Source organism: Acipenser ruthenus, chromosome 8 (assembly GCF_902713425.1).
Source record: "Acipenser ruthenus chromosome 8, fAciRut3.2 maternal haplotype, whole genome shotgun sequence".
Taxonomy (NCBI): Eukaryota; Metazoa; Chordata; class Actinopteri; order Acipenseriformes; family Acipenseridae; genus Acipenser; species Acipenser ruthenus.
Window position 1 is genome coordinate 57,057,298 of NC_081196.1, and position 21,207 is coordinate 57,078,504.

Below are 21,207 nucleotides of genomic sequence, written 5' to 3' on the forward strand. Positions count from 1 at the left end.
GGCTTGGTTTACCTGCAGTGTAGAAACTCACATTCCTCAATATATGGGAAATGGTATGGCTAAAAAGGGTGACACCATTTATCCATATTTATTTTTCTTGCTCTTATTGTATTACTTGTATTGTAACACTTGAAATGTATTTGCTTACGATTGTAAGTCGCCCTGGATAAGGGTGTCTGCTAAGAAATAAATAATAATAATAATAATAATCCAATAAGATTATAAAACTAAATATTAAAGCTACTATAAAGTAAAATAATCATTTGATTTTTGAAGGAGATTTTCTCCAAAATTCTGAAAAGGTACTACCAAAATAGCCTGTCAAAAAGGTGAGATTTATTTTTATTTTTATTTTTACAAGTAAACTAAGCCAATGAAAAAGCAGCATGATAATACTGAGTAGGAGAGCCACTGAGTGAGGCTTCTGGGAGTTAGTTCAAAACTCAGTAACCAATCACTGCTGTTCCACTCACATGTTTTCAATGTAATCTTCATGTGACCCTTTGAAGTTGAATGCAAGGAACACATTGGAAGTGTAAATCTTTTCAAGGATTGATCGGTACATTTTGTTCATTAATAGAAAAAAAAAATACCAATACAAAATCAAATACATGTTTACCATAATGTGTGTCTTTTATAATGGAAAATATAAGAGAGATGAAGTAATGGCAATACATATATTTTTTTTGTCTTATGTATTCCCAATTAGCATTTTATTACTCCTCTGTATGAAAGTACTGCTTCATATATATCTCTTGATACAGCAGCTATTGGATTGTTGTCAAGAATGCATTATTATTATTGGGAAGAAATCTATTTTATCAATATCTCCAAGTACTGCAGCATCCACTGGTGGTGGGACTGCTGTATGCCATTATTGGGAACATGTACAATCAGATCAAATTCATGAGCAATGTCATGCTCTGACCCTTAACCTTCCTAAATCACACTCCAGGGATGTCATACAAATGCACATTGTCAAACAAGAGCTGTTCGCTTGACAACACTGTGCAGGGAGCTTCTGTGGCTAGTATATAGAACTCCTCTGACAGCAAAACTTGGTATATTTGTTTTTAGTGTTTTTACCATTTAAGAAAAACTGCAGGGTTAGTGGTTTGGCTGAAATGGTTTTAATGAGATGAGATGTATTGCTGGCTTATCTCCAGCAGTGGGCATTACATGGTAGATAATTGGCTGTGGCAATGCTAAAGAAAGCAGAGCTGAATATGTAAATCAGAATGCAAGCCCTACTATTGTGAACTAAAACCTTTTTGAAATGTGTGTGGAAACTATAAATGAGTTTATTTTGTACTGATGAACAAAGAATGAGTGATTGGTTTAGTTATATAATACAGCCATGTTGTAGTGAATTTATAACAAAAGTATGAAGTTTTAGTTTTAAAAAAAAGCAGCATATATTTTACACTTGCAATGTTTTCTAGGATATATTTTTTCACACTCAAAGTTTTAGATAACTGGTACTTTTTTTTTTTTTGCCTCCGCCAGCAATATACTATATAAAAAAAAAATGTTAGTAAAACCCTATATTAATTTCAAAATAGCATCTTGGTGCATTTAAAATCCCATAGTTTTGTAACCTAAGCATAAGCCCCTGGGTCTTTTTTAAAAAAAAACAGGTGCAGACCTCCTGAACCTTTTCTGTGTAATCAGGTGTGAGCCTGTGCAGCTATGCACTGTTGTAGGAGCCGGGGGGAAGGTAAAGGCGTTGCATATATGAGAATAAACAAGACCCATGGGAGGAAGTCAGACGGCAATGGAGCCACGGAGCCCTCTGGAAAAACACTTCAAATTAAAAAGACTTGGATTATTTCTGGTCCATGCTTATTAAAAAGTGGTTTGTTTCAGTTAGAATGTAAACAAAAAATGTAAAGCAAACAGAATATACATTACATAGTCAGTGCAGCCTCTTCTATTACAATATCGCCCATTATTTTTCTGTTGGTTGTTTAGTTTTCCAAACTTTACGTAGTCTTTGACTGAAATAATTGAACCTGCCACCACACTATATGATTCTCAAGCAAGTATATTAACCAGTGCACAAATCATGCTGGCATGGGTTCTTGAACTCCACAAAGCTAATTAAATCCTGCCAGCAGTGCATTGTGATTTCTTAAGTACTGTAGGTCTCACATTCCAAACTTGAAAGCATGTTATCCCAACATTATCCGTACAGGATCTGTCGGCAGCCTGTGTAATTCTATTAATAACGGGGTGGCCTCAGCTAGGTTCCTGATTCCAGCCTCTAATCCAAAGGCACTACTCCTGCTTTGCCAAAATCTATTAAACACAGACAATGTTTATGTGTATGACAAAGATCAATATTCAGATAGCTGAATATCAATGTTTGGTTTTCCTTGTGTACCTGACAAGGTGCAGAGTAAAGGATATGTTGGCCAGCCATGATCACCTATTTTATTTAGCAGACGTCTTTATCCAAGGCGACTTACAGAGATTAGGGTGTGTGAACAATGCATCAGCTGCAGAGTCACTTACAACTACGTCTCACCCGAAAGACGGAGCACAAGGAGGTTAAGTGACTTGCTCAGGGTCACACAATGAGTCAGTGGCTGAGGTGGGATTTGAACCGGGGACCTCCTGGTTATAAGCCCTTTTCTTTAACCACTGGACCACACAGCCTCCTATTGCACTTCAAGCTGTCAAACTGCTCCATAAGAAAGCCATGCCAGTCCAGGAAGTGTTTACATTGAAAACAGTTGTTACACCATTGGCCAAGGACGTCTCTTGGGATATCTGGAGTAACAAAAACAAAAATAAAATAAAGTGATAAACTGATCTAACTGTTTTTACCATAGAACTATATCAAAATTGTATTATTTATTTTTTTAATTTAAATCCTTTTGCACAGTAAATACTATATCATGTTTGTCTTGAAAATAAAATAAAAAGAAATAGTCCTATAAACTAGGTGAACTCCAGCTGCTTTCTCGCTTCTGTACTGGATTGTGTTGTGCAAGAGCAAGCTGTGTTAGCCTTGCCCAAGGCACACCCTAAAATAATGACAAACAAAACTCCCTTAGTATGTTACACCCTTTTACAAGTAGGGCTGATGTGTGATAGATGGGTGTGTGTTTAATTCAATTGGACTGGATTATGCTGCTTAAATATTGTGTATACTTTAATAATTAACATCGCAAACTAAGCAACAATTACTTTGAAAAAAAAAAAAAAACAATGCCTGACTTTTCGGAGGTTCTGAATACTGTATGCATTGAACTAAAATACCAACTGTGGGGTTTAAAAATGGTCTGTTTTGTAGAAGGCTGTTTATTTTGTACATTCACATTCAGGGTGTTATAAAAGTCATCCGGCACTCTTGTAGATCTGGCCCGCTCAGGCACATTGATACCTGCTGTTGCCCAGTGTAGCTCCGACTATACAGCCAAATACACCAAATATGTTTCATCCAACATAGTATGTCACTATGAGAAAAATAAACTATAGATAAGCAATTTCTTGTAATGATCCCTTCTTATTGTTAAGGTTTTCAAAACATACCCCAGCGCCATTTGTAGTTCAAAGAAGCTCGCCAGGGTTCCGTTCATGTAAGGTAGAGCCAGGCGTGCGGCCAGTGGCTCTGCAGCCTCGGTGCGTCGCATCAAACACAAGGAAAGGAGGCCCAGCTACAGTAACTGCAAGGGACATGAGCGCTGGTCTTGTGGCGTGTATGTAAAGGATGACGTTGAGCAAAGAGAAGCACATTGGCATTCGTCTTCTTATGCGGAATGACAGTTTATGTATATGCCTGATGGTGGATATAACATAGGTAAATGCAATATGCTTTTCTATTTGCCGTATCGTTCAAGACTTCTGAAAAAGTCTTAAGGATACAGCGGAGACCATGTGTAAAACCAGACGCATGAGAACAGTACACAAGTGAGAAGCTTTGTCTAACACACACCTCTCATATAACACCACAGCAGCTGCAGAAGATAATAACTTGCATATATCGTACAGGCTGTACACAGAAATACTGCTTCCCTAAAATTAATTTCTACATCAGACACCGATTTGCTTTCAAGGGTCAGATTATCCACCTACCATCAGCAGTTCAGCACTGGCTACCCCATTAAATCATGATTTACCAGAATGGTGTCCAGATGGGTAACTGCATGAATGTGTTGTAAGTAGGAAAAATCACAGCTTGAATAACTTTTTTATATGCTACAGTATATAGTGCCATTTGTAAATGTATTGATTGAAATCCGGAGCCAGAATGACTGGGCGAATTACATTGTTTCAAATTGCACCACATTTCTAGATGGATGCAACTGAACGAAGGAAAGCAATTCTCCAAATTCAGCTGTATAAGGTTGAGACCACCAAGCTTATTTCATATAAAGCTTTAAAGAATTCTGTAGCAAATGCATTCCGAAAATTAAAAGGTTTTCAAGTGTCTTTTTTTTCTTTTCATTTCCATGTACTAAATATTTTGGGCTAGAAAAGCAAAAAACACACCTGCCATGATGACTGAAAATGCTGTTTCTCATTGAGGAACAGCTGCAGTGGGACTCTGTGGTAACTGTTTTGGTTCAAGCTTGAAAGAAGGAGGAGTGAGAGTCAGCAGGTCTGATTGTACACATGGTCCTGCCTTCGATCTCTGCATGGATGTCCTCTGTCCACGTCTAAATTACAAAATACAACTACAAGCGTTTCTTATCATAAAAAATACAAGTATTTACTCCATCGCCTTTCAAATAGGTTCAATGCGTTTGGGTTTGTTTATGTTATAAGGGAATTGAGTAATGTTATTTTTCTAAATTGACTTTGCATTTGAAAGAAATTCCGAGAAGTGCAAAGGAAGATAATGTGTGTTAAAAACTGCTGAGGATCTGTTCTCCTACCAGAGTGCCAGCTTCGTGTGCTGCATGACATCATAACATTTAAAACACCATTCATGACATCAACCCTACCATATGTAGCATGCACTTTAGTAAATCAGTTGCTTCTTTTCCAGCTAAATAAATCACTAATTAAGAAGTATTTACACTAATTTGCAGAGCTTAGCAAACTACTAATGTGAAGGTGGTAGTAACATGTAATAGTACGCAATGTGAAAAAACACAACTGATTTATCGATGGAAGGTAATGCTTTTCCAAAGTGCATGCATCACTTAAGGGTTAATGGGCTGAAAGCAAATGTGTATATCACAGCGAGTTAAATTAATTAATTCACAGTGAAACAAACGGAAAAGATATAATCCTGAGATTGTGGAGGGTGTGTGTAAGCTTTTTTTAATGAGCACATACCCCACCCTAATGGAACAAGAGAAACTGCTAGACTCTCAGTTCAGTGGGCTGTGGATGTGGAAATTGAATGGAGCCTTTCAGTTCTGCTGCCTGTCTCCCTGGGGGTGAGAGACTGGTTGCCATGGATATCCTGGATTCATGGGCTAATGGGTGGGAGTTGTGTAGCTTTGGCAACCTGGGTCTGTCTAGGGTGGAATATGAAACAGAGGCCTGTGGGTGTGGTGTTGGTGTTCTGGGATATAGAGGGTCGCAGGGTTTGCTTCACTGAATGTTAAAGCTGTTTTTTTTTTCTGTCAGGCACTCAATAGTAGCTGCAAATAATATTTGGAAGCTTGTAGCAGGAGATTGAAAATAATTGGCTTTAGCTCCACTGAACTTCTACTCTTTAACTATCTGAAAATGCTAATCTGATAACAATGAGTCTAGGTTTTCATGTAAATATTAAATATATACATCTGGTGTGTCTCTATCTTTATTATTGTTCCAAACGAAATCTTGAAAAGTTTCCCTCGACCATTTGAGTTCTCCCTGGCATTTTAAATGAAATATTTTATTACGTTTAGTAAGGTCCCACTAGTTTTAGCATCCTTGCTTTACCCAGGCCTCAGTACCAAGCATTTTGCTTATTTGGTTGTGTAACAGCTATAAGATATATTGTAGGGCCTATATACTGTGTGTATATATATATATATATATATATATATATATATATATATATATATATATATATATATATATATATATATATATATATATATATATATATTCAACATTATCAAACACACCTGCATAGCCTCTGGATTCAAATCTGCCATTTATTTATTTATTTATTTATTTATTTTTTTTTGCTTGTTCTTTATATAATTAAATGTATCATTAAAACTAAATGTCTATAATAATTGATCTACGTAAGCAACTACAATATATCTCATTGTATCCTAAAGTGTGACAAATTCAATACTTTTTCCTGGATTTTGTGGACAAGGGTACCATATTCTGCATCTTGGATGGTAACTAAACCACTTCTGAATGGAGGGGGTTTGAATCACTCAGGCCTTTGGAAAAGCTTTATAGAAATAAACAGTACAGTGCCGTAGGTCACAGTGCTTAATCAGTTGCTATTACCTTGTAAAATGAAAGGGGTAATTTTCAAAGTATTTGTACTTGGGTGTTTACTTTGAGGTCTTTTAAGTAGTTAAATGAATACCTATTTGTTCAGACACCAACTGTAGGAGGCTTCCTTTTGAGAGAACTTCCTCCTGTCAGTTAGTTTGAACATACCACTGATGCTATACAATGGGTAAGTAGTAATTACTCACAGGAATGTATAAAACACTTAAATAATAATAATAAAAAAAACTTTAAAACAATCTGGTATATCAGTGACATAAATACCAAAGTTAAAGTTATCAGTATGATAAAAAAAAATAATGACCAACATTCGCTGTATGGAGGTGTGAACATTTGTAGGTGACAGACAGATGGACAAAATAAGCGCTGGTAAATGTAAAAAGCGTGTACATACGTAAATACAAAGAGATAGGCACATCATTATATCCTCAGACTGAGAAATACCTCTTGTTACACGATTATGTAGAACAATTCTTAGTGTGCTTACTAGGATACCTCTTCAAAATGACACACACACACACACATATGTATATATATATATATATATATTAGGACTGTCAATGAATCACAGTTAACGTCTGCGATTAACGCGTAAATGTTTTTTACGCGTTAATTAATTAAGATTAATTATTTTAACGTTTGTTAATCACATTGCTGTGTCTTGAGCCTCTCGGCACAACATACTTCAATCCCGGCCGCGGCAACATTGTATTGAGTGTCTGAGTGCAGTTATTGTTTAAGTAGAAAGTTAGTCACTGAACCGCTTAATGGAGCAAAGCACTAAAAATGAATAGGATCTTTTATTTATTTTTTGACGGCTCACTGGACAGAAAGATGCTTACTTGACTACTGTCAAAGTGAGCTCCAGTATCAAACACGAGTACATCTAGTCTGCTGCGTGCTGAACACACCTTCATCTCTCAAAATACACCAGCAGCTCTTTTGTTACAGACAATAACAACAACAAATGACAGTTTTTTTTGTTTTTATGTTCTCTTCACAATTAACAGTTAATTTCCTAGAAGTGCTTACTTTAGCTACATATTTATAATTTTATTTAAAAAAAAAAAAATTATTTCAGTTCACAATCACATTTAAAAATAGATATCCCATGTATTATGTTTTCTGATCTCTGTATGCTGCTGATCAAGCTTGACCCGCACATTTTACTGTGTTGGTTGTATTTGTAATTTCTAAATTATTGCCCTAGTACATTTTGGTGGTGGTCTCAATGGGTAAATTTCCTAGTTAAATAAATACATAAATAAATACATTTTAAACAATTTTATTTACAGTTAAGGATAATACAAACAATAGCATCAGTAATAAAACAAATTTAAATTAGATGGATGTAGTAATTGTAACAATTCAATATGCGATTAAAACCGAGATTAATTAAGATTAATTCTTTAAATCGTGAGATTAATCGCGATTAATTTTTTTAATCGCTTGACAGCCCTAATGTATATATATATATATATATATATATATATATATATATATATATATATATATATATATATATATATATATATATATATATACTGTATATATATATACACACACACACACACACACACACACACACACACACACACACACACACACACACCTTAGGGATCTTTTACTGAGATTAAAATATAATTTAAAATCCTGATTTATCAGCCACTTTACTCTTTAAAACAACATAGAGCTATTTTGAAGCTACTGCAAACCTTGAAAAAGTGTGTTGTTTTAAATTTAGTTCAATATATTTTTACATTCAAAATGGCCTGATACAGTTCTGTAATGACCTTAAGGTTAATGTATTGATCAATGTTGTGGTTGGTGTCCGAGAATAACTTGAAATATATAACCCTGTTTTCAGCTCCTGAGTTGTATAAATACTATACTACACACCAATACAAATACAGAACGATTGAACTAGTATTTGACCTTTATTGCAGCACACATTTTAAGGTAGGGATTGTTTCCCAGTGCAGAACGATGCCTCAGATCCACTGCTGATATGTTTTTGCCTACAGCTACATCTTTGAAGATAACATACACAAGACAGAGGCATCAAAAATGCATCTGTTTCTATCTGATCTCAAAAGATCAGTTCTCAATCCACACAGTGTAAGGAGTGTTTCTTTGTTCCTTTTAAAACTTGATACCATTTTGTTGCTTTTTACTTGATATTTCAGTACGCTTTTTGCCAGATGAAAGAGTTAAGTTTTCCAGCCTTTCATTGGCATCAACTTAAAACAAATCTATATACTGAAACAATAAATGCCTCTGGAGCAAAGGGGCAGTAAAAAATATTTGTTTCCCCAAACTAACGGATCAGAAATCTTTGAAAGATAAATAAAAAAAGGTAAGACAAGTCATTTTATTGTATTGTAATTCATTTGTATGGATTAACATACACCATTTCTGTTACATACATTTGGTTTCAGTACTTATAACAGCATAGTTTTGAACAACTCCAAGCCAGGATATGTGGGAGTTCAGAATAGATTGTACTTGGAATGCTTAACCAATTAGAAACACAATAATATAATGTTTGTACTTATTCTGAATGTCTGCAACAATTATGTCTAAGACTACAAAAGTATAACATTTATGTAAAAGGAGAGATTTTAAATACACATTGATTAAGAAATAAATATGCCTAACACACTGTACACATACAGTAACATACTATATTTGGCATACAGGTTTTGTTTTACAATGGTTAAATATTTAAGCAAGAAATTACTAAAAAGGATCTAGACAGGCATAGTACTAACAAGGCAAACTTAAACATAAAACCCTTAGTTCAGAATCTGTTGTAAAGTTCCTCGATAGCATGCATCTAACCATCAGAAATACCATTAAAAATAACCATATGCTACAGTATTCCCATGTTTTTGACCTGGTCCAAGTAAAACACTGATTGCTTACTTGTACTGCTCTACTTCGCAAAGATGTGACAGGGTGTCTGACTCTCACATTGTCAATAAATTATCTTTTAGAATCGGATAACTCCCTAATTGTTATTCAAGACGTCAACTACTACAGCTTGCAATAGCACATTCACTTGTATATGAACCCTACCACTCGTGTTTTTTCTTAATACATCATTAGAGACACAACTGGAATCGGGCTGCATTCTCAACATGTAATTAGTCTGTTTTAGGTGCATCTCTTGATGTACCATACTTCCGTGAACTTTAACCATGGTTCCCTGTGCTGTCACTAGGATTTACACTACTATTTTTTTTTTTATTAAAATGTCAATGCCGCCACTCCCCATACCAGAATGCATGTGTGCGTCCTATGTACCTTCTCTAAAAGGATGAATCTTCTGCCAGTTTATCTGAGATTAACTGCCAAAATGATCATACAGGTCAAAACGGTGAAACAGGAGTGGTGTGGATTTCCGTATAAGCTCTGCCTGTTGGTTAGCATCAGTCAAAGCAGGGACTTTTACTGTTAATATTAGGTGAGATAGCCAGCATAGATGCTATATAAACTGGCCCTGATGACTTTGTTGTACACAAAATAAAAGTATACATTATCATAAAATTAGCATGCACACAATAACCTCTACACTGCCGAAAACCAGCAACTCTCCCACCCCATCCAAGTCATGAGCAAAGACAGACTATTCATTCATTTAAAATGAACATCTTGGACGTTGAGGGTTCAGACGAGGTGTTCAAATGCTTTGAAAACAATCTTGTCGTGAGCCAGAACGGATAAACAGATTATTATTTTTGTTTTACTATTAGAATTTTGGAGCACAGAAACAGTGTTATGGCCTTTCAGTGTCCCCTAACGCCAAGGATTCATGAAACATCTGTCCTGGTGTTTGCTCATGGAACTGTTTATTTGGCATCAAAACATCCATTCAAGGATTCAAGAAATTAAGAAATGTTGCAAATCACGGACACAGCCACACAGAGGCTTGTGGCAGATAGAGACAGCCTTATAAGGTACTTGACAGAATACACATCATATTTATATGTATATGTTATTCCATTCTCTTTGTTTTTTGTGCTTGTATTGCATTGTAATCTTACAGTTCTGTTTCATTTGATGAGTGCATGTCTCTGATTTAATGGGTCAGCTAGCTTGCACTAGTGTGAAAGAGAATGCATTGTTCTCTGGCAACTGTTTGGAAGCTTCATGGGGAAAAAAAGGAAATTCAAAGACCTATCTATGGATAATAAGAATTCAACATAGAAAATACTTAAGACATTTTTTTTATCAAGAGGAAAGAAAGGTAAGATGAATAATTGCAAATAAAATGGTCAAGACAAACTAATAGTTCATTTTACCCTATAGTAACTCACACTCCTAAAAGACATTGCGGCTGCACTCCAGGGTGCTGAACCAGCTCAGAGACATGTACGGGATCCCAACTCGAAAGAACCAAACCCAAAAGGAACAATACCGTGACACACACGCACGCACACACGCACACACACACACACACACACACTACTATCTCTACTTGTACCTAAATAAAGTTACATACAGTCAACAATCATGAAGTTTATGATTTTTTTAAAAATGGTCTCATAAATGAAATGGTTCTGTGTAAATAGGTCACATTAATACACATGTGACTTTGACTTAGCTTTAATTACCACTCAGCACTTCAGCAACCTAATTTAATCAATAAGTGTCTGTCATTATAGACCAGTGCATGCTAGGGTCACTGCAAACTCTGTGACAAAAAATCGGATTCAATTTGCATATGTTATGCGCTTTTTAACTCTTTGAATTAGTGCTACTTCCATGCAGATTGCAGATTCATGCAGTGAAAACACCCAGAACATCTGCAACTTCAACACTTTACATTAAGTGTCTCTAATTACTGTGTATTTACATAGCCGTTCCTTAGTAAACACATGAGTGCCTACACATAATTACAGTTTTATTACCAGGTATGCTTAGTTACAATGTACTTCATTTGTCATTTTAAACCTAACCCTAACCCTAACCAAAAACCCCTAAACCTAACCCTAGCCCTAATCCTTTTCTAAAACAATTGTGTACTTATATCTATCGTGCAAAAATATTACACATTAAGGACATTGTAACTACAGTATGCATAATAACATTGCAATTATGTGTAAGTACACATGTATTTACTAAGTAACTAATATGTAAATACACTGTAATTAGCGACACTAATGTAAAGTGTGACCATAATTTCTCTGATCATGAAAAAAAAAAGTCTTTCAGAAATTTAATTATGCTACCATGGACATTTCTGAAATAAAAAGCACAGCTCTAAGATTCTAAATGTAACCCTGTGGCAATGTGCCCGGCCCCTGTGTGCATTTCTGTGTTGTATGTTGCGTGTGTTAATGTTGGTGTATAGAGATGGCTGCACGGGATATAAGTGGGTGTGTGCAGCACGTGCATTTAAAGTATTTAATATGTGAGCACGAGGTTGCACATAATTAATTCACGTGCTGGGATTCAAGTGAATAATTAATTGGTAATTGAATCCCGGCACAACAGTATATATAGATGCACGTTTTACTCACTCGGGGTGGTGATTTCGAGAGTGGAGAACGGCTGTGGAGAGTAGAGTAAAAGAAAGTAAACTAAAATAATAAGTATTTGTTTATTCAAACTCACCATGTTTGTGTGTCTGTCTGTCCACCGTTTGTTAATGTTAGTCCGTTTTGTTTGTCTATTTATTTTGGCGTAAAGTGCCGTGTCCTGTGTTTTGTTCAAACCTTTTTATTTATAATAAACCGGCGCAAGCAAACGCCTTCATCATTTCATTTCATCTGTCTGTGTGTTATTCATTTCCTGGATCTGACGGCACCACTCAGCCAGCCGTGTGACAAACCCAAAGGGGAGAATCCCCATGACCACTCTAAATAGTTGAGTATTTTGGGTACCCATTATTCTACTAGTTGCTTGTTTGTATCAAGTGTACACAAAATTATTAATGATGTCCGTCTGGTTTGAGGGATATTTCATACCTTCATTTACAGTAGAACAAACAACACATTGACTGTAAATGATTAGTTTTGGGCCACACTGAGGAATGTTCTGATGACATTACAGACTTAACAATTTTTTAAGGTTAGAATCAATGTACAGATTAACCCGTTTTATATCACCTTGCTTAATATCATACCCCATTTATTATAACGATTTTTGAAAAACCACTCGCCATGCACCACAGGTTATTGGAGAAATTACCTCTCTTAATATCATCTCGCAAACCCGTTTATTGTCACGTTGTCAATGTTGCGTGGCTGGGCTTTACTAAGTAACCACAGGATATAATTAATTAACAACGCAACAAACAACCAATAATCATCTCGGCTGATAAACTGGCATTTGTGCAGCCTGTCAAATGCTGCGAGGGCGGTCTTAACAGGATACAGTTCAGTTACAAAACATTACCAAATTTAAACATAGTCAGTCTTAGTCATAGAAATGCACAGAAAAAAATATTGCTAGCTCTCATCAGTCGATAATTCATGCCATTTTTTGGATAATGACGCTGTTTTGTTCCGGTTAATGATACAAAACGTATTTGTCCTGCAGTAAACTATGTGCATGTGTTTAAATGTAAAGAACGACTAAACGTACAGCTCTTTAAATCTTTTCTTTCTTTTTTTCTCTCACTGGTGATGTGCTGTCATAGTCAAACGTGAAACTCAATCATGATGTAAAACGGGTTCATCTGTAATTATTTTTAAAACAGCAGTACTGTATGTTACAGTATATAGTCTACATTGTTATTTGGCGGTAAATCCATATTTTAGAAAAACAAATGGCATCTCAAAGAAATGAAATATCATTGTATCAATAATGTCCCACACAGCAGTTTGAAATAGCAGTTTCTTTTATTTATTTTATTTTACATATGGTTTAACAACTACAAATTAAACTGAATACCTTAGAATGCCCAGTTCAATTTTGAGGAAAATCTGTAAATATTACTTGTGAAAAATTAGACACCTCTTCTGTTTACGTTTTGATTGTGCATGATGACTCACTTCACTCCCTTACAGATTTCAATAGTTTTCAGACTTCCTTTGAATGGAACCCTGTGGGTTCAACACATGTTGATAATGCATCATTTAAGTACTGTAGTGTGGGTAGGGTATTAAGGAATGTATTTTCTACACACAGGTGCTTTATATTAATGACATCACTTACTAGCCTGTGATTAATTCATCAGTGGGTGTTTCTGTAATTCTCCTGCTTCTCAAAGTTCCATTCCATGCAGAAGGGACACACCAGTTGCAGTTTACAATATGTCAGAGACAGGTGTAGCAATAATGTGGATTCTCTGGGAAATTCTGAGAATTACTGAACCTCCAACATGTTCCAATTGGTGTCCCGTCAGTGGAATCAGTTGATGCTGATTCTGAAGGATTCAAACTTCCTACGAGCTGAAGCCTTCAACCTTGAAAAGAGAAGAAGGAACCATCAAGTTGGGATGGAAGGCTGCCAAGAAGAATACTTTCAAGCCTGGAAGATGACGATGTTCAATGAATCAGACAGGAGTCGGGTCTGCAGAGACAAACGCGCGCAAAGCAGGCGAGCGAGAACGTTGCAAGAAGCTGCAGCAGCAGGAGATGAAGACCACTGATGAGGAGACTGGATGGAGTGACAAGCAGAGACGAGTCAGTGAACAGCCCCAGTTGCTCCAGAGAAGGTAGCGATTACACCTAGGTGCTATTCCTATAATAATAATAATAATATAATAATCATTATTTTTTTATAGCGCCTTTCATAGTGGACCACCATCACAAAGCGCTTTACAAGATACGAGACTAGGGTGTGTGAACTATGCATCAGTTGCAGAGTCACTTACAACAACGTCTCACCCGAAAGACGGAGCACATGGAGGTTAAGTGACTTGCTCAGGGTCACACAGTGAGTCAGAGGCTGAGCTGGGATTTGAACCGGGGATCTCCTGGTTACAAGCCTGTTTCTGTAAGCTTATTAGACTGAACCATGAGGTTTACCACTGATAAGGACTGAACAAATATGTATTTTTACACATCTCTTGAAATCTAAAACATTTCCAGTGTAATTAACAATTGAAGTACTTATCTTAATAAACAGAATACTGGTGAATGTAGTGATGCAGCAGAAACATATTATGTGGCTCTGATTATCATAATTAGCTTTACTGAAACAAAGATGAATGCAGTAATTTTGCTTTTGGGCAGACTAGCAAATCAGTAACAGCACCCTGGCCAGGCTGCAGTGTCTCAGAATACAGAAGAACAACTCAGACTTGTACATATGGATGTGATCACCCAGGGCATAACTAAAGCCTCAGGGTTTCAATCAGATCCATGTATATTGGTGACACTCACCGAGGTGTTTCATCTTACTGTATCGCAATCCCAAACCTCGTGAGGAATTCTTCAGTTGGCTTGTTTCTGTTTTTATATGATAAGGATCAGATGTATAGGGCCATAGAATGCATTTCAATTTCGCTAAACATTCTTCTTCCTCTATATCTTTGTATAACTTGTAACTGTTTTTCCTGGTAAACTTTACTTTCACTATCACTTTCCCACATGTTTAATGAGGAACTCTGAGCAGACAATGGAACCTGACCTTCTGGAAATGTAAGTCAGTGAGCGCCCTTAACATAAGATAGGAGGTAGAGATGAAGGATCGAACCCCAGGCCCCAGGTTAAAAAACATAATGCAAATGTCACCAGAATTGATTGAATTGCAGTCTTATTATGTAAATGTTAAAGTGAATGTTCGCATGTTATAGCTTGTGTAAATAATGCTGTCTATGATACTGTATTCAAAATATTTCAGTGTGTGACATGTTAACATTATATGAAGTTCTATGTTATGGGCATTCATGAATGTGAATTGTTTTTGAGCACTAACATATTGTCCTTCATTTTTAACTAGATTGCAGGCTTGACTAGAATATGACTATGTAGAATTGTATGTGAAAAATGCTTTTCAGCTGACCTAAATGTACTGTTGTAAGTACGTTATTTTTTCTTATTGCATTTTTATTCTTACTTTTATATAATATTCTTAGTGAAAACAAATTGAATAAACAAAAACAGAAAACAGGTAAAGCCCTATATTGGGCTATAGGGTGACTGGTTCGATCAAAAACTACTGAGATGTTTATTCAAAAACAGGCCTAAAGACTGTCAATCCATGAATGAGCTGAACACTGGTGACAGCATGCCAAGTGGATTAGAGGGGAGAGAAAGTGCCTTTGAACAGCAGCTGTGTTCCTAAGGAAGGAGAAGGGTCTGTTTGTACAGACACAATCAAGCTGCCTTGCTGCTTTCCTCAGGGTCCACTAAAGCAGAGGTAGTAAGAGGTAACAATCTGTCGATTAAATCTGCAAACAACACACTAATCATGGGAATTGACTGTATGACACTAATGATGACCAAATTAACTCAGCATCAGCACAGGAATAATCCACCCCCTTTATATCGAGTGAATGATGGACATTACTCTCTCAGTAGGCCCAAATATGTATTGGGACACTGTAATTTACATGTGCAGCAGTTCGTTTTCGGTGTTTTAACCACGTCCCATCCTGCAGCCCAGCAGGCACACCTCCTGAGAGACGTGGGATCTGCTGCAAGCCACCATCTCTATTGTCTGTTACTGTCTCCCTTTGGGAAGGAATCCCCACAGCATCAAGCGCATGTCAGCTCTACTACAGCCTGGAATGCAGCTTACCCTCACAACAAGCATCCTGTGGAAACAACAACTTGAGAATGAGTAACACAGAGTACTATATATTCACATTTTTTTAACCCAGCTTGGAAAACAAATATACCAAGCTTTTAGGATATCTCTTAGCATGTGTTTGTCTAGGTTTCTTCTTTTTTTACATTTATGAACACATTTCTGGGTATAAGATTTTGCCAGCTTCACTCTCTCTATGTTAATAATTAAATATACACTACGATCAAACTATTTGGGAACCCTGTTTCAATGCTGTTACAATGCTTGTTGGAGGGCTGTGAATGTAAGAGTAAATAAAAATAAAGATATAAATAATTTCAAATACATATTATTGTACTATGGCACTCTATAAGGTATTTAGCATAGTATTACACTGTAATTACACACACGTTGTTACATTGTTTGCTTTGTAACAAAAAAGATATCTTTGGACATAAACCTTATTGTAAACAAATTGTACATTATAACTGCCTATGGAAATAAAGTAGTGCTAAAATAAATTGGATAGTCATTGAATTGGTAGAAGCGGGTCCCAACAAAGAAAGAAGCTTGCACACTAACAAATAGAGCAGCTTATTTTCAGTGAGTATTTTCCCTTTTAAACAACATTTTAACATCTTGCATACATACTGTGCCATTCAATTTGAATAAATAAACAAAAATATAGAACAATGCATACTCTGTTTTGATTTAACAGCTTGCTAATACTGTATATTTGTATATTGTTTTTCTTCCAGGACAAAATAATTAAGAGACGGAAGGCATTCCTCCTTTGTACATCATGCCAGTGAATGACGTTTGTAGTGGCTATTTAAATTGTTCCACAGGAAAGGAATGAGGTGGTTCGCAGAAACTTTTCATTGTTTCTGGATAAGATGGAAGTTACCACAGACTATTGCAGCATTCTACCCGAAGTGACTGCCCACCCTTTTTATGTTTAGACTGGAAGCGCTGAGCTGTGTCTCTTCAACCTGTATGTTAAGAAAGTGACAAGTCTATACTGGCAAAACAGAATAAAAAGTGACACTGTGCCAAATTGCCCTTTTTGAAAGCCATCAGAGAATCTTGTCATTATTCGTGTTGATTGTGATGAGAGACTGTAGATTATGGTTTCTTTTGGTTGCCACTAAACTAACATCCACACGTCCAGAGCTGTTCATTTTGCTTTGAGCAATGTAATGATGTAATGAAAATGTACAGTACCCGTATTTGAAAAGGTGAGGCCAACTTCAGGAAAAGTGGTTTTAGAGACAAATAAATATTTACATTGGACAACTCAAATGAGATTCGTCATGTTATTTACAGAGAGGTCTCTGTTTGCACAACTGGTAAATCTGAGGCAAAAGGAAATGACATTAATTGTACAGGTGTTTTTACCAGCAGAGCTAATAATGTACTGTATAACTGTGACTTTTTGTGTTTGAAACAACTTTTGTTTCTCCTCAACAGAGAAAAAAAATACTTCAGTTAACCCTCTTAATAATGGAACATCTAATTGTTTGACTGATAGGGTGGATGGGGTTTTCCTGATCTCAGCAGAATTAGGGTTTTAAAGGCAATAAAGAGTTTACAGGCATTGCTCTCGGTTCAACCCTGAGGTTCTTACTCAGGGACACTTTTATGTTAAAAAGAGCATTTGAATTACACAGTAGTTTAGCTACAGTATTTGTGTGGCTAAAAAAAAATGTTTCGGGAAGTTGGTAAACTAACTAAACATCACAGTTTAGCTAAACAACAGGTAACATCAAGTATACTAGAAAGCACTGATAGGGCACTTTCACGCCTTAGTTTTGCAAACAAACCACAAATGCAGAGATTGTCTTTAGTTCGTTTCACACCAGAAAAACCTTGAGTTCAGTTGAAGTGAATTCTTAGTTTGCATGCATGTCAAGTCTCAAGGTTTACCCGTGAAACTCACGGTTTTGAGAGTCTCACGGCCGTGCAATGTATTCTCAAGTGTGTTATTGTGTGCAAGGCTGAAAAGCCCTTTATACATTATAGAGTGGTAAATCCAATACAACTGTCCAAGCGTATTATTTCATTTTTTATTTTTGGGGGGGGGGGGTGTCACCATGAAGAGGTGTACATTACCATTCTATATTCCTGTAGCTGCTACGCACACTCCCCTCCTTACTCCAAAGATAGAATTGCCTTGTCTCAAACTGATGGTTTGTCTGCGCGAGCCTTCTATGTTTCTGTACACAACACGTCATTACTGAAGGAGAGGCTGTCAGATTGTCACTGTCTCGTTCATGCAGACATTACCACGGAAATAAAATAGAAATGAGCATCATTGAGAATTTAATTATTAAAGTCAAAACATATAATGTTCTTTATGATGCCAGTGTCAGTGGTTATAAAGACAATGAACCAAGTGCGAAAGGGTACATATACATTTTTGAAAGGAGGGGATGTGGGTTCAATTCAATGCTGGGACAACCAAGCAGATCTGGAGATAGTACTGCTATGCAGGATGGACACCTGTCCAAAGGGAATATATTACTGTACTTTGCAAGAAAAAACACACACAACTGTAACCTTGGTCACAGCTTCTGGAACCATCAGACCTTTTATGGGAGCAAATATTTGTTTAACTGAAGACCACTGACAGCAGACAATGGGAACTTTGTTTGAACTCTGGCCATTTTGATGGAACAAGTGATGCCTAAAAAACAGCTGAACTTTTAATTCAGTTGTAATATCATGGACACATTGATGCTCAAGTACAAGATAAATAACAATTGATGCTGATGGACTGTCCACAAGACATGACTGATGGTGCATATATGCAAGGGGTGAGACTTGGCAATTAGGGAGGTTATTGGATATGTGAAGTTCTGGCTGTACTCTTCCCTTGGATCAATATTAAGAAATGATATTCTGGTATGACTTCCATACATTGGCCTACATGAAAGTTGTATATGCTGTGTTTAACTAGGGTGTTAATAAGGTTGATTGTGTTGTTTTACTCTGTAAAGCAATTCAAGGGGCAGACTGTGTACATCCATATTGAATTACATGCAGAATCGACTTTGCATGGAAGAGTCTCAGGGATAGATAGCCATGCAGATGGATGGAACTGAATGAGAAGAGTGACATTGACACCCATATTATCACTAGTGACACTGACAGTATCCCTGATTATGAGCCCTATTCACAAAACTGTTGTAAGAATGTTTTAATTTGGAATGTTTTATTAAGGAATGTTTTTTTTAAAAAAAAACTTTATTATTGTTTGTTCTCATTATGATAAATTAAATTAAGTTTGCAGTTTATAAAACCTTTTTTGGGGAGGGGAGGTTTGAAGTTTATTCTCAGATTAACTGTTTAACCTAAGAGAATGTTTAAAAACAATTTCTAAAAAACAGATTTGATGAATGTTTTTTGAAGAGCCTTATTAAACATTCTTTGAAAATGAGAAAAACAGTTAAAATAGAATAAACTAATTTCCTAAAAACTGACCCTTAAATTCAGCGAAAAGGGCCCATAATCACAAATGTAAGGGATTTTTCTTTCATTGATATTACAATTACAGTAGATTAATACAGCAATTTTTTTTTTTTTTTTGCAGAAAAACAAATCTCTTAGTTCTTGGTACAAAAGGAAAATATGAATGTATATGCCTATTGACGCACCTCTATAAAATTCTCATCCCAGCTCTAACAGCTATGCTCCTATCAGTCTACTTTATCTCACAGATATTATAGCAACCAAAGACACACTGGGTGAAGACTAGTAGCATGTCACTGAGCTGCTTGTTACTATGGAAACAAAACGGAGACTAGCTGGGACTGCCAGCATTATTTTGTATTGTAACACTTTTAAATATTGTACTAATGTACATTCAACAGGATTTATATCAACAAATTGTTTCTGAAACTGGGTTTGATACTCAAATTTTCTGTATGTTTAAGTGTCCGAAAATAATTCAATGAAGTGCATTACTAAATATCATGTAATTTTTGTAGACGGCTTCATCTGCGTGATAAGGTGTATAGTACAATGTCATCTTTTTTTGTTATTTTGCAAGCCTTGGTTATAGTTTCAGTGATATATTGATATGCAGAACTTTTATGCAAGCCACCCTGAGTCTCATATATTTATGTCAAGTGCATTACTGAAGCTAAACGTGCAGTGTATGGTATACAATACTACATAATAAGAAAATATGTTGCATTCTGTGCCCTGATCTGTTCTTTACACATTCTGCCATTCCCTTTTTGGCTGTGAATTCACACAAAGTGTACAGTCTGCTTTGGCTCTGCACCACCAAATGCTCTCATTGTCCAAGCATTCAAGTAGCCACACTGGCGGGCTTTTAATTACTACACAGGCACACCAGCATTGGAGCCTAAACATTAAATAGACTCATGTAATAAATGAATTGTAAAACCTAAAAGTGAATACTCACCAAGATTTATAAAGCATGTACAAAATGCTGTGTTTAACTGGGGTGTTAATAAGGTTGAGTTTGTTGTTTTTTACTCTGTAAAGCAAGTCAAGGGGCAGACTTTGTGTCCATCCACATTGTTTTAAAAAGGAATTATACAAACATTTCATGAAGGTTCACATTCAAACGTTTCTGTTGAAGTGAACTCAGATAGAATCGCGAAACAGATGTGCGCAAAATTAATGTATCACCATCTACAAGGTTTGCATCATAAAGGATATACAGTTCAACAGTAACTTGCTGCTTGATACTAAGTGAAAATATGATTAAAATATGATTCTAAAATATGATTACAGTTTAAATAAATGTACATAAGCAAGAGAGGAACCCTTAAAATCTTAAAAGTAGAAACCTCTTCAAGAGGGGCAGACACTGATGGATTTGTATTAGGACTGCAATGATTTCATTTCTTAAATAGCTCTTAAATACTCTTTCTTGATGGAGCTACATTTCTGGTGTCAGAAAAAGTAATTACTGTATAACCATTCCATGGACTAGAAACCCCTTTTTTTTATCGATTTCTTCACATTCTAAGTTCACACCCATTTAAAAGGTCAGGAAACCTATACCACATAATTGACTGTATTGGTAATTTGTATTTGTAGGTCGTTTTCAGGTGACGATATTGTGTG

At 36.1% G+C, this 21,207-nt stretch overlaps 1 long non-coding RNA gene across 1 annotated transcript; it reads left to right on the forward strand.

Moving 5' to 3' along the window:
- Window positions 1-13,681: 13,681 nt before the first annotated feature.
- Window positions 13,682-17,390, forward strand: LOC131737875 (uncharacterized). Its single transcript, XR_009329453.1, has 4 exons — window positions 13,682-14,086; window positions 15,558-15,745; window positions 15,977-16,168; window positions 16,863-17,390. It is a non-coding gene; the product is annotated as an uncharacterized LOC131737875 (long non-coding RNA).
- The last annotated feature ends 3,817 nt before the right edge of the window (window positions 17,391-21,207 follow it).